We start from the raw sequence: 13,799 nt of genomic DNA, 5'->3' as shown, positions 1-13,799 counted from the left end.
AGGAGCCAGCCAGGGATGTCTGAGTCCAGAATTAAAACAGGGAGGGTGACAGGGCCAGCACTCCCTTCTCCATCCCCTTCCGCACCAGCACCCGGAGAAGCTACTCCTCTAATCACACCTACAGTTACTTCCTGTGCAGGTGTTCCCACGTGGTGCATGGTGGGACAGCAGCCAGCCACCACCGGCCTCCTCCCCGCAGGAGTCCACCTGCCCCTCCTGGTCTGGAACTGCCTGTGGTTCCTGGATTCTCCTTTATCTTCCTGGGTTCCTGATGCCCGTAGTCTGACCCTGGCTCCCACGAACTCCCTAGAATCAACCTGCTATGGAACCTTACCATGTTACAAAGTGGCCCTTTTCAAAATGCAAATCACCTTGTGTCCCTTCCTGCTTAATACCCAAATACCCACCAACAGGATAAAGACTAAAACCCTGTCATCAGCCTGTGGAGCATGGCCTGACTTGACCAGCCGCCCTCCCCTACCTTGCAACAGACTCACTGACCCTCTGAAACCCAGACAGACAGGCCTCTCTCTCCATCCCACCTCCAGACCTCTCCTGGTTGATTCCCACCCTTCTTTTGGATTTCAGTTCAATCCTCTCTTTTTGAGGGAAGTCATCCCTCACCTGCCCAAAGAGCCATTTCTCTCTTAAAATAATTTTGTGGCTGTCCTTCCATAACCTTTGTCACAGTTACAGTATCGCGTTCACGACATGGCTCCGGGGGTCAGTGCTGCTCTGCTCCAGGAGACCAGGAACCCGGTCTGTCTCTGCGTCCCTGGTACCCAGCCCATGGTCGGCCCGCAAGAGCCATTCACTCAGGGAGTGACTGAATAAATGAGCCTGGTAGCACAGGTGTAATATGAATAATATGGACTCTAAAATAAACAATAATAGCTTTCTCATCTTTCACTGGGCATTTTTCTCTCTTTTCCTCAGGAAGCCTGCAGTCCGGGTCTGAGGAATTAAAGGCCTGTGCCTGTGGGGGCGTCTGCCAGCCCTAGTTCTTGAAGAAGCCCACTCCCTCATGTGCTTTGGTAATGATTCAACAATTTTACTTTGCCTCTACAACAGACTGATCACATACCTGCAGTCTGATGTTTGCCGCTGTTCCCCGTAGTTCTACTGTGACTATCTCCTGTTTCCCTCTGTGCTAAACAGATTTACAAAGCTCATCCTCCCCGGAGTGCAAGATTTATGCACATGAAATTAGTCTAATGGGATTACTGATGAGTGACAGAGCACAATTGAATCAAAGTGGTCATTCCTAATGAATGGAAACACACTTAGGATTTGGGAAAAGCTGAGGCTAGCTTCATTATGCCTCTCCTACCTTAGAGGCAACAGTGTAGACTTTCATTTATTAAATTGTATCCTTGTCAAGAAATAATAGAAGTCACTTGACGCCTTCAGCCACATAGATTTCAGGTAAACATTCTCTGTTCGGCACTGACCCAAAATCAGACTCTGGAGAGCTAATACGTGACCTTCTGATCCTACACTTGCCCCAGCCCTTTCTCCTGGTTTTCGTGGGCTCGTCTAGTCTCGAGAGTGCTCAGGATCTGGGGCTGGGTTTAAATTGACTTCCTCCTATTGGCCGTTGTGTTTATTTTTCCCTCTTTTTATTTCAAGGGATTACATTGTGTGCTTCTAGAAATCTCTCCTTTTGCTCTAACCCCATTTGTATGGTTCACTCCACAGAAGGTTGGACGCAGACCAGGGTGGGATAGTGGTCAGCCAAACAAAAGGGCAACAAAATCGTGCATGGTCTGATCCCCCCCACCACCTAGCTCTCTGATCTGATGTCAGGCCCCAAGAAAGGAAGGAGTGACCACGTTTCTCATGCCCATTGCTCCCAGAGATGCCCTAAGGAGCCCCAAACCCTATAGCACTCCACCTCAAGCCAAAGCTTCTGGCTAGAACCAAACACTGGGGTGAGATAGTTCTGGCATACCCCGGAGTCCTGCCTTCCCATTGTTCGACAACATCCTATAAAGACAAGTCCCCAGGTCACACTCGCTTCTGCCATCTCAAGGTGGCTGTTTGGAATGCAATGCTTCGCATTCATCCCATCTGATCCGTAAGATGCTCGCAGTCGGCAGGGCTGGTTTTATCACCCGTCTACAGAAACCAAGGCCCTGTTGCAGACATCTGCTCATTCTGCGTGCCCAGATTACATCTCCTCTCGTATCATATTTGGTTCTGATGAGGCTGTTCATCATAGGATGCTGCTGCTACCTCTTACACCGTGACCTCCCTGAGCTAAGAGACAGCCATCACTAAGAGAAGCCGATCAGAATCTCCCTCCTGGGAACTTGAATCAAGCTGAGAACTCCAAGGCAGAAGGCTGGTGGAACCAAGGGACAGACCACGGTATCTGCTGTTGAAGTCTGAGGGGCCAGGTTGCTCAAGTCCTGTAACCCGCCTAGTCTCCCCCAATAAGTCCTTTTATTCTTCTTGAAGCTATCGGTTACTTTCTGTTGCTTGCAACCAAAGAACCCTGCATTTGCTTTGTGATTTCCCCAAGCTCTGTCATGAACATAGGTCACTAGTCTTCCTTGTGCTATGCCTTAGAGGAGACTATAAAGTAATATTAATATCTTACCCAGTACAATGACTATAGAGCTCATTTGTTATCTAGGGCAGGGGTTCTTAACTAGAGGCAATTTTGTCCCCTCAGGGACATGAAGCAATGTCTGGAGACATTTTTGGTTGTCACAACAGGTGAGGGTGAAGTGAGGGCCATTGGTGTCTGGGAGGTAGAGGCCAGGGACGCTGCTAAACATCCTCCAATGACCAGGAGCCTGTTCTATTAGACACAGAAATGTATCTACATAACGTCTGACTAAGTTGCACAGCCTGTCACCCAAATATCTCCAGTGCACTGCACTACTCTGTTACCTCCAGGAACCTAGATTCTTTCTGTTTTTGTCTTTTCATCCTCAAACAATTACTGTGGCAGCCCCTACTGCGGCCAATAATTCTCATCTCTAAAGAAGTGTCAGAAGGCTGGTTTTGCTTTGTGGTGATCGGACTATACGTTGCGGTGGACAGTACCCAGCCAAATGATGTCCAGTGACTCAAAGGGGATCTCCTTCCAAGAAGGACAGAGTCATGTCCTTCCAAGAAGGACAGAGCCACGTCTGAGGCTGAGCATTTATAAGTGAGACCAACACATTTTCAACGCAAATCATTAACTGGACTCAAGTTATGCAGAGATGTCATCCTGTGGTTAAGAATCGTTCCCTGCGCACGAAGCAGAGCGTCTCAGGCATTTGGGACTGCGTCTCTTAACCACCAGCGCAGCAGCCTTTTCCAAAAATAAATGCTCAGGCTGATCGTCCAACTTCTAATTCAACAGAGGCAGACTAAGATTATTGAGGTTGTGAATGAAGAATCAGATTCTAGCAAACAGAGAAAGAGAACGAGAGGGGTTTCTAGAAGAGCAGCAGGCAGCCTACAGAATCGGAGCAGGACTGAGCAGTGGGGCCGGGGACAGCAGAGCCAGCCATCGGGTCTCAGGGCGGCTGGCCGCATTCAACATCCCCTCCCTGTAAGTCTCTGCCTGTCGGTTTACACTCCCAGAAGCTGCTGCTCTACGGGCCTGGCTGAGGAAGAAATCTCCGCCCCTGGACCCATCAGCTACGGGCCCGGAGGTGTCTCCCATTAAAGCTGTGGAACCCTGGGCAAGCTACTGGACCTCTGGATGCCTCAGTTTCCTCATCTGTGAAATGGAGATGATCGCAGCACCTGCTCCCAGAGGAGCTGTCGTGAGGTCCAGCTGTTATCGGACACTGTTTGTATCTAGTACATGTGTAATTTGAAATCAGTATTGGGTGCTTTTAATCCCTTACTGAGCACTTACATTGGGCCAAGCACTATATAATAAAGCCTTTCACTTGCACTATCCCATTTAATCCCCAAGAGAGACCTATGAAGAGGATACCTCCAGGATCTAATATCTTGCCTGGAACATGGTAAATGATCCAAAAATGCTGACTGGGTGAATGAATGAGTGGGTGGATGAATGGATAGATGAATGAATGAGTGGGTGGGTGGGTGGATGGATGGATGGTTGGATGGGTAATTGGTAGTGCCAATGCCAATCACTTTAGCCAAGATTTCAGGCAGTGATCTACGCAGGTGGCGGCCCCCACCTCTTGGAGCAGTGCTCCACTGGAAACCCCAGACCCTGCGTCTGCCCGGCACCTGCTGGTCAGAGGAGCAGAGCTTGTCCCTCTCATGGAACCACATTCTAGTCAGTGTCCCCTTCAGGGGCCAATGGCCCCTCTCTTTCTAGTATTTGTCCCCACTTTTCAAGAAGGCATTCACGATCTATGGAAGTGCAGAACTGCCCGTTTCTCTGTGACTTCCTGCAGAATATACCTGTGTGGCATAGGGCCCAAGAGCAAAGAGATCAGGCTCCAGCCACGATCCTGTCTCCTTCCTCTCCGTGTGACTGTGGGGCAATTACTGTCTTTCTCTGAGTTTTGCAATCTATGAAAGGGAGATAAAGATGATAAGTAACTTAGCAGTTGTGAGCAAGTCCATGGGGAAAACACAGCACAATTCTTGACAAATAGTAGGGATTCAATCAACATTAGCTAAAATAATCATGATATTTAATAGTCATTATTATTGATGATAACACTATTGCTGGTAATGAAATAGATGAAATAGAGGAAATAGATGAAAGTAAGCTAATCCCAAAACAATAATTTATTTGTAAAGTATATCTGTTTCCTTGAGATTTTTCCTTTCTCTTCACCCATAGGACATGGATTCTGCACCCAGACTGCCTGGGTTTGAATTCAGAATCAATATTTAGTAGCTGCGTGACCTTGGACAAGTTTCTTGACCTCTCTGTACTTCAATTTCCTCATCTGTAAAATGTGATCATATTCCTAGTTAATTCAGGGTTGTTGCAAAGATTAAACAAACTAACAGTTATTAAACAGAATAGTACCTACACACAATAAATATGATATAAGATTGTTACATAAATGAAACAATGCAGGGGAATTTCTGGTGAGTACACCTAGCAAGTTGGCTTCCAGATATTATGCGGTAAGGATGCCAGTTAGACAAAGTTGACTCCATTTTTTCTGGGCTTATCCTTTAATCACTTTTCTAGTTGGATTACAGAAGACAGTGACACCCATATTCCTCTGGTCTACTCAACTTGATGGAAGGTGAGATGGTTGGGGTCTTGTGTGAATAAAAACCCCTTGAAGTACTTTGATCATCAGGGTCCAGATGTTTCCCGGTCTCAGTACAAAGAAGCGATACCTACTTCCAGTTGACCTGGAGACGGTCAAAGTCTCGGCGTACAGGTGACAAAGGAGCTCTGGGAGCCCACAATCGGCACCTGGTGCTCAGGCCCTTCCCAGGAGCAGCAGCTGGAGGAGGAAGGTGCGTGGTGCCCAGAGCAAGTCGTTCGGCACATGAATCTTTCTGCTTCTGATCCAGTTTCCCTGAGGCTTGCCGGAAACAAGACGTTTGTAAAGCTTTCTCTTTTGGAAGTACCACAGAGAAGAAAAATGTCCAGTGAATACTACCTGTCACATACCTTTTTTTTCACTGTGGCCAAACATACATAGCGTAAGATTTATCATTCTAGCCCTCTTTAAGTGTACAGTTCAGTGGTGTTAAATATATTTAAATTTTTGTGAAACAGACATCCTGAATTTTTTCATCTTGCAAAACTCCAAGTCCAGACCCATTAAACAACTCCCTTGTCCCTGCGCCCCTGCCCCTGGCAACCACCCCCTCTACTTCCTATCTCTATGAACGACTATGTTAGATACTGCATATACGTGGAATCAGACAGTATCTGTCTCTTTGTGAGTGCTTTATTTTATTCAGCAAGGTGTCCTCAAGGTTCATCCATTTAGCAGCATATGACAGTGTTCCTTTTTGAGACCGAATAATACTCCACTGTGTGTACATACCACATTTTGTTTATTCATCCATCACTGGATATCTGGGTCGTTCCTACCTCTAAGCAATTGGGAATAGAGCTGCTAGGAACAAGAATGTGCAAACATCTCTTTGAGACCCTGCTTCCAATTCTTTTGGGTATCTGCCCCGAAGTGGAATGGCTAGATCATACAATAGTTCTACTTTTAATTTTTAGAGGAAATCCCAGACTGTTTTCACAGTGGCTGTGCCATTATGCATTCCCACCAACAGTCCGAGAGGCTTCTAATTTCTCTGCATCCTTACCAACCCTTTGCTATTTTCGTGTTTGTTTTTGTAATAGTAGCCATCCTAACATGGTGTGAGGGGATATCCTGTTGCGGTTTTGATCTGCATGTCTTTGATGATTAGTGATATTGAACAGCTTTTCATATGCTTATTGACCATTTGTAGATAAGCTTTCTCAAATGTATACTCAGTTTTAAACCCATATTTAAATTGGGTTATTTGATTTTTTGTTGTTATTGTTGTCCAGTTGCAGGAATGCTTTATATATTCTGGATATATACCTTATCAGATAGGTGCAAATATTTTCTCCTGTTCCACAAGTTGCCTTTTCACTCTGTTGATTGTGTCTTTTGATATCAGAAGATGTTTGATTTAGTCCCCTTTGTCTATTTTTGCTTGTGTTGCCTTTGCTTTTAGCAAGACTCAAGAAATCATTGCTAAGTCCAATGTCATGAAGCTTTTGCCTATATTGTAGGAGTTTAAGATTTAGGTCTTTACTTTGAGTTAATTTTTGTACATAATATAAGACAAAGGTCCAAGGTCATTTTTTCATTTGTTTCTTTGTATTAGAAAAGCTAGCTTTGCCTGACCAGGCGGTGGCACAGTGGATAGAGCATCGGACTGGGATGCGGAGGACCCAGGTTCGAGACCCCGAAGTTGCCAGCTTGAGCATGAGCTCATCTGGTTTGAGCAAAGCTCACCAGCTTGGAACCAAGGTCGCTGGCTTGAGCAAGGGGTTAACCGGTCTGCTGAAGGCCCACGGTCAAGGCACATATGAGAGAGCAATCAATGAACAACTAAGGTGTCGCAATGAAATACTGATGATTGATGCTTCTCATCTCTCTCTGTTCCTGTCTGTCTGTCCCTATCTATCCCTCTCTCTGACTCTCTGTCTCTGTAAAAAGAAAGAAAGAAAGAAAGAAAGAAAGAAAGAAAGAAAGAAAGAAAGAAAGAAAGAAAGAAAGAAAAGCTAGCTCTCCCAGAACCATTTGTTAAAGAGACTCTCAATTTTATCATTGAGATAATGAGGAAGGCTGCTAGAGCCTCCGTATAAACTCAAGAAGCCCCAGCCAGCCCAGGAAGAGAGGAGTTTAATTCACACCTCTGTCACCCTGAACCTGTCTCATGGTTATTGGTAGACTTGCACTCTTGGTCACAGTATTGACTTTCCTTGCAGCCACTGGACAGTAAACTGTTTTCAGTTCAGCTTCCCAACCCTGGAATCTGGTTTCTTTTTCCGTTTGTCAAGGCAGCTGGAACAACCCTTTACTCAGTCCATGACCCGCGAAGCCCACTTCTTTCACCACGCTGTAACCTACCAGGTCCCACTCATCTTCTGGGTACTCATTAATCCTTTGTCCTAATGTCTGGGCGACTCCAACACAACAGGTTACTGGTGAAACGATGAGACCTTGGCCTGCCTCCACGCTGATCTAGGTCCTGGTTTTATTACCTGGGGAATGGAGGAGAAGGGGCAGGGGGCTGGGGACAGCAGCGTTTCTTTCTAGTCCCAACCAGCTGGCATTCTACAACAGGAGACTCCTTCACACAAAGAGGCACAGTCCTACCCCAACCCCCCTCGGGAAGGCACACCCAGGATGCCTGATCGTGTTGCTGAGGATGCTGTGTTCTGGCTGATTCTGACTGTCTTTTTTCCCCCAGTCTCAGCGATGGATTCCCCTGTATCCACCATTAATTACTCTGCTATTTTCCCTTAAAGCCACCAGATGCCTAAAATCAGAAGTCCATCTGATCCCCAGGTCTGAGCCAGGAGAAGCTGAGCTGATAAAAACAGGGCTGAAAAAAGCAGTACCTCCAAAGGGGGTCAGTAGCCCCAAACCATAAGTGCCAGGGCCTTTCATACGTTAGGGAGACAGATTCCCACCACACGAGAACACACTGCTGGTGAGGTTTGCTGAAGACCAGGGTAAAGTTAGTTGACTGAATAGAATGAAAGGCATTCTATTCTTGACAACCATTTTTATAGGACTTGGCAAAAACAAACCAGTTGAACTTAATCTGGGTAGAAAACAAGTAAGTTGAACTATACATTACCAAAAGGAAAGAAAAAGTTGTGTGTGTGTGTGTGTGTGTGTGTGTGTGTGTGTGTTGTGCAGAGAGATTTTAAGAGAAAAAACACCCAACCTCCCATGTTAGGAATAGCCACCATGGATCGAGGCTAAGAAATCCCAGTCCCTAGACCAAGCATGTTACACAGATCATTCCCTCTAGTCCTCAGATTAAGCTCATAAAGGATGCTACGTCTGTCCCTTCCCACAGATGAGGAAACAGCCTCAGACAGCAGACATGTTGGTCTAAATCTACACAGCTAAGGGAAGAGTTAGGCTCTGAATCCAGGTCTAAGTCCAGAAACATCGGCCCTTCTGTCTACCCCCATGAGCCCTCTTCTAAGAGAACTGGACGCTGCCGCTGGAGCACCGAACGTACCTGGATGAAAAGTTTAACTGGAGTGCTTGTGTCATTAGACATGGGCCTTGGTCAGGTTGAAGGGATGTGTTGAGGTGTATGTCCTACGTGCTGAACATGATGAACAGTGCACTTGATGACATGTACTGAATAAATACTGCCTCCCTGGCGTTGTGCTAACAACCACAGGCAGAGAAATGCAAACAATGTAAATTAATGAGGCCAGAGCTGCACTGGAGATACATGTGCACACTGCAGAGCGATTCGATGACAGGGAGCTAAATTGTGCTTGGGTGGATTGTTGAGTCTTCTCAGCGAAAACACTCTTTGAAATGAGCCTCAAAGCGCTGTAGGAGCTCACTGCTGGAGGGAGAAAAGTAGGAGCTCACTGCTGATGGAGAAACGTAGGGAATGGTAATTAAGGTAAGACCTTAGGAAACAAAGGTAAGTCTGAGTGCGCCAGAGTTGGCTCCCCCTGGTTCCTAAAAGTCTCTGTAGCCACTGCCCCTTGGACTGCGTTAACAGATAGCAGCGTGCTCTAGTTCTCTTTAATAAGCAAGACTGACACCCAATCTGCAGTGTGATCTGAATTAGCAATACTGAGGTGAGGTCACACCTGTCGCCTTGCTGGGCCGAGCAATGAATCAAGAGTAGGTAACAGCTTTTCTATCATCCTGCTGTGAGTCAAAAATCACTCAGTCCCAGAATGTGTGGGCACTCAGAGAGCCATGAAGAAAGTGGTCAGTGAGCATTTAACATTCTAATAGGGATTATATCACAGCCAATCCATATTTGGAACCCAGAAAAAGTTTCCTGCTCCAGGTGTTAATACTCAAAAAAAGGGAAGGGTGGATAAATGGGTGGGTGGATAAATGGGTGGGTTGATGGGTAGATGGTTGGTTGGGTGGGTGGGTGGGTGGGTGGGTGGGTGGGTGGATAGATGGATGGATGGATGGATGGATGAACAGATGGATGAACAGATGGACGGATGGACAAACATGGAAGTGAACCAATAGGAAACTGAGGAAGTCATTATTCAAACTAAAGAATCCTGCTTGGTTCCCTTCATGGCCTGGACTACTGGTATTTATACAAAGCCTCGTGGAGGTGTCTTTTGAAAACCTGCAATTATTTTTAAAGATAAACTATGACAATTAAAAGGATATATAGAAAGACAGCTGAAATTGGGCTTCAAATTCAAGAGTGATGCCATAATTTATAGCATGGATCACTGATTTCTTTTGCAACAGTTTATCAAGCTGCTATCATCTTCTGTATTCTTCTCCTTTCTCTTTTCCATGTTCCCCTGACCAGCTGCAAATTTTCCAAATACCTTCCATTCAGTCACACTAGGCCTTTTTTCAAGTTTTACCTCTTCCTTCCAACTCTTCTCATTTCCATGAGAAAAAAAAATAGTGTTTGGTCTCAACCAATATAAGTGAAAAACTTGAAGCCCTAACACTCATCAAATTAATATTTATGATATTTTTGGTTGACCTCATCTCTCAGATTACCTGGCACACCTCTACCTCATTTTTTACAATGATAAAATGATTTATTTTCCCAAAAACATTGCTACACAATTTTCAAAAAGTAAAGCAGATCTTAAGTTATAGATGGGGATTTTTATACTTAGGAAAACCCTTGGTAAAAGAGTTTACAGAGTCAACAGAATGTTCTATGAATATTTGCATCCTCACAAATCCATTTACAAATGCTTGTTTTAAGTGTAATAAAAAAATCAGAGTACTGCTCTCTCTAAATGCTTAAAGTTTGTGTGTTCATGTCATGCACAGACATTGATGACTATCAGTAATATTAAACCTTATATAAAAAGCTTCATTCCATCAAAATCATTCCTCCTTTAGAAATGTAACAGAACACCACCAGCTTCCACATTTTTATAAGAAATGGAAAGCCTAGGCAGGAACTCTCAGAGGGGGTTCCTTGATCACTGAAATCGACTGCTAACAGAATGACCTTTTAAGGCACTTTGGAAAATCATGCCAATTAAAATTTTACCAGCCTTAGAGGCCATCTTGTAGTTTATATTCTCAAGTGAAATTCCATTTCCTCCCCCAAAGCTTAAAGGAAAAAAGCCTAAAGAGAAAAGAAAACACAGAGAGAAGAACCAGACAAGCAGGTTAACAGGAAACCCCAGGGCTCTGTTGAGACGCAGTGGTCTGTGGCAGTTATTACTGAAGAAGGAACCGGAAGAAGTGACCAGACATAGCGTGCCAAACTCTTCGCTTATACTATCTCACAGAGAAAGGAGACTGGCCTGACCAAGTTAAGGATTATATTAGTTTTATCTCTATCTTTTGGGTTTTAGCTCACTTCCTGTTTTCCTTCCCCACCCTCTTGAGGACCCAATGTCTGCTGTTTAAGCCTAGAATCCCCCAGAAACATCACCTGGAAGCTGGTTAGAAATGCAAATTCTCAAGGCACTGAAATCAGTACCTTGAAGAGACTACAATGGCCCCCGTCATGACCGCATTGTTCCCAATCGCTGAGATATGAGAACCACCTAAGTGGAAACGGACAGACGAACGGATAAAGAAATTGTGGTATATACGGGAAGGGGGCAAAAGTAGGCTTAGAGTTGTTCATATGGAAAAAGAGGAGCAGATTATAATGACTGCAGCAGCTTTATTACCTCAAAAGGATGGCACAATGCAACTGTAAACCTACTTTTGCCCACCTGTGTATACATAAAGGAGTATCATTTGACTTTACAAAAGAAGATCCTTCCATTTGCAACAGCATGGTTGAACCTGAGGGACGTTATACTGAGTGAAACAAACCAGACAGAAATTTCAAAACAAACAAACAAAAAAACACTCTGCATGATCATATTCATATGTGGAATCATACCAAGTCCAATCCGCAGAAGCAGAGAGCAGAAGGGGGGTCACCTGGGGCGGGGGTGGGGGGATGGGGAGAGGTTGGTCAAGGGTACAAAACTGCAGCTGTGTAGGATGCAGAAGTCTAGAGCGCTAACGTGCAGCGTGATGACTCCAGTTAATAATACTGTACTGGAGGCTGGAAATACGCGGAGTGGGTTTCAGAGGCCCTCCACACTAGAGAAGAAAAGGTTAACTGTGGAGAGATGGGTATGGTACGTAGACTGACTGTAGTCACCATTTCATCACGGATTCACATCTCTTTCAAATCGCATTGTGTTTCTTAAACATACACAATTTAATTCAATAATAATAATAATAATAATAATAATAGAGAAATGCAAATTCTCCAGCTGAGCCTCAACCCGCTAAGTCAGAACAGGGTGGGGGGGGGGGGGTCACGACACTGTTGTAATGAGCTCTCCGTGTGGGGCCCTGCACATTCAAGTTGGAGAATCACTGACTTGGAGAACTCGCCACAGAGAAATTTCCAGCAGGGGAGGAATGAGGGGGGCCAGGAACTCTCCCCTTCCACAAAGAAATTCCAGGCCAAAGCACTTCACCCATTTAATGGTAAGCCAATTATTGACATATAAAATGCCCAATAAAAACACTGGAGGAAAAAATGTCTTCTTGAATAATTTCCCTGAACCCTGGATGTGAGGATTCAAAATGAATGAGCCTAGGTTACGGAAATAAACAGCATGTCTCACTTCATTCTCTGGGTCTCTGAAACGAGGCTAATTGGGGCCCCTAAGTTAGGAGACATTACTTAACAAGTTGATTAATGCTTCAAGAAAGGGGGAGAGGGAGGCGTGGAATGGAGGCATTCTGCTGATTTCTAAAAAGAGAATTTAATTAAAATCAATTGCTTGACCCCCTATAAACAAGCTGGGTCAGTCTCCGCTGCGGGAGTCTCGTCAGTGTGCAACACAGAAAATCGGGCCACCATCAGCAGGATTTCCGAGAGTCAGTATTTGTCAAGGGACGGGTGTCACCTCTGGGAATGAAGAGTATGGAGGGGAAAATCAAACGTCAATTTCAGCCAGGAATGGGTTTTCCCGTAAGTGGGAGAGGGAACACCCAGGCGGTGGTCACCCAGCGGTAAGTAAATTATTCCCCTGGGTTAAACCACCGCTGCCGGGCTGCAGGTCACGACCCCAACCCCAACGTTGGCCGTGTCTTCTCAACAATGTGCGTGCCCCCTCCCCACACCCCCCCAACGTGCGGGTCTGTAGGAGCAGGTGTGGCACTGGCATTGTCGCATCGGGCCACAAAGTGAAGGTCTCGTCACTCAGCAGTGGGCTCCTGGCACTGCAGAGCACCCAGATGGGCTGCAGAGGCCAGGCCCGAACCCCACCCCACCACCCTCCCCTCGGAGCAGGAGGCCACCCCCTCCCCTGAGCCTCAGGCCACCTCCCAGACAGGCCAGGCCCGCACCTCCAGCAGGGTCCCCCTCCCACCTCCCCCATGAAGGCCCAGAGCCCCCATCCCTCGGGTCCCAGGCCCTCTTTCTTCAAAGTCACCCTGCTTCCTCCCCAGGCTTCAGCTTCTCCTGCTCCACCGCAGAGAGAGTTCTCCTGCGAGGAGGGAAGCGGACCTCCATCGGAGAAGCAGAGAATGTGGAACCATGCAGTCAGACCGAGCAGCATGGAGGACACAGAGACATGAGCTAGCAGGCAGACCGGCTCAGGGTGGGAGGCAAAATACCGCCCCCAGAGACGTCCACGTATGAGACGGTCCTAACTCAGACCCCGTGAGTGTTACCTCACATAGCACAGGGAGTTCAGGTTGCAGATCTGCTGACCTGGAGGTGGGGGGGGGTACCCTGGATTATCTGGGTGGGATCAGTCTCATTTCATGAGTCCTAAAGAGTAGAAGAGGCAGGAGAGAGAGCCAGAGAAATGCGGTGCGGCCAGGACTCGACCTATTGCTGCTGGCTTTGAAGCCAGAAAGGAGCCTGACCAGGCGGTGGCGCAGTGGATGGAGAGCATCAGCCTGGGATGCAGAGGACCCAGGTTTGACACCTTGAGGTTGTCGCCTTGAGTGCAGGTTCACCAGCTTCAGCATGGGGCTGCTGACTTGAGTGTGAGATTATAGACATGACCCCATGGTCGCTGGCTTGCCTGGCTCGGCTGGAGCCCACCAGTCCATTGAGAAAGAAATCAATGGAAAACTAAGCTGCCACTTCTCATCCTCCCCTTCCTGTCTGTGTCTGTGTCTGTCTGTCAGTCTCTCTCTCTCTCTCTCTCTCTCTTTCTCAAT

This window comes from Saccopteryx bilineata, chromosome 7 (genome assembly GCF_036850765.1).
Source record: "Saccopteryx bilineata isolate mSacBil1 chromosome 7, mSacBil1_pri_phased_curated, whole genome shotgun sequence".
In the NCBI taxonomy this organism is placed as follows: Eukaryota; Metazoa; Chordata; class Mammalia; order Chiroptera; family Emballonuridae; genus Saccopteryx; species Saccopteryx bilineata.
Note: the sequence above shows the minus strand (reverse complement) of the source record.